Source organism: Oryzias melastigma, linkage group LG2, assembly GCF_002922805.2.
Source record: "Oryzias melastigma strain HK-1 linkage group LG2, ASM292280v2, whole genome shotgun sequence".
Taxonomy (NCBI): Eukaryota; Metazoa; Chordata; class Actinopteri; order Beloniformes; family Adrianichthyidae; genus Oryzias; species Oryzias melastigma.
The window spans coordinates 2,130,854-2,132,474 of NC_050513.1; positions in this window are offsets into that span (position 1 = coordinate 2,130,854).

Below are 1,621 nucleotides of genomic sequence, written 5' to 3' on the forward strand. Positions count from 1 at the left end.
TTAAGAAGGAGATTTTCCAGTTTTATAGTGGGCTGTATTCTTCTTCATACTCACTGCAGGATGCTGATGCCTTTTTTAATCATGTTAAGGATTTAGTTCCCAAAGTGGATGATAACTTTAAAAAACGATGTGATGAAGAAATTACTATGGTAGAATTAGAAAAATCTATGAGGAGTNAAACCTGATGGAACTGCTAGCTCTAGATTGGATTTTTGGTTAGTACATGAAAATCAACAGGATCTAAAATCAATAGTGAATATTTCAGCTGCTCCGTTAACGGATCATTGTATGGTTGAACTCATTATTCGACCTTGCAGTAATTCTATAAATAAAGGTTACTGGAAGTTTAACTCTAGTCTCTTGGAAGATGAACACTATTCTCAATCCATAATAAATGAGGTTCAACAGATAATTAACAGTGATCAGTTCACTACTTATAGTGAAAAATGGGAGTTTTTATTGTTTAAAGCCCGACAAATTTCTATAACATACAGCAAAAGATTAAGCAGAGATAGTAAACAAAATGAAATGGAAATCATCAGAAAAATCAACTCTATTTGCTGCAAATCTTTGCTAAATGAAGTTTGAAAAACAAAAATACTTCTTCAAGCCTCACTGGACAATACTGTATATACATCTCAAAAGCTAAAGGTCCAGAGCTAAATGGATAGAAGAAGGTGAAAAAGTTCAGTTTATTTCTGCTGGCTAGAGAAAAGACGGCAAATGATGAATTCAATCAATAAGTTATTAATCNCAATCCATAATAAATGAGGTTCAACAGATAATTAACAGTGATCAGGTTACTACTTATAGTGAAAAATGAGAGTTTTTTAAGTTCAAAGCCAGAAAAATTTCTATAACATACAGCAAAAGATTAAGCAGAGATAGTAAACAAAAGGAAATGGAAATCATCAGAAAAATCAACTCTATTTGCTGCAAATCTTTGCTAAATGAAGGTGAAAAACAAAAATTAATACTTCTTCAAGCCTCACTGGACAATATATACATCTCAAAAGCTAAAGGTGCGTACATAAGGTCCAGAGCTAAATGGATAGAAGAAGGTGAAAAAGTTCAGCTTATTTCGGCTGGCTTGAGAAAAGACGGCAAATGATGAATTCAATCAATAAGTTATTAATCAACGATAAAGAAATTACAAACTCTGAAGATATTAAGAAGGAGATTTTCCAGTTTTATAGTGGGCTGTATTCTTCTTCATACTCACTGCAGGATGCTGATGCCTTTTTTAATCATGTTAAAGATTTGGTTCCCAAAGTGGATGAGAACTTTAAAAAACGATGCGATGAAGTAATTACTATGGCAGAATTAGAAAAATCTATGAGGAGTCTGGCCTTAGATAAGTCACCAGGTTCTGATGGTCTTACCATTAACTTCTATAGGCACTTCTGGGAACACTTAAAAGATCTGATTTTGTCGGTGATGAAGGACATTTCTGATTTGCAGGTTCTTCCAACCACTATGAAACAAGGAGTTATTACTCTTATACCTAAACCTGGGAAAGATTTGAGACTAATTAATAACTTGAGACCCATTTCACTTCTAAACAGTGATTATAAATTTTTGACAAACATTTATGCAGCTAGGATGAAAACAGGAATGGATC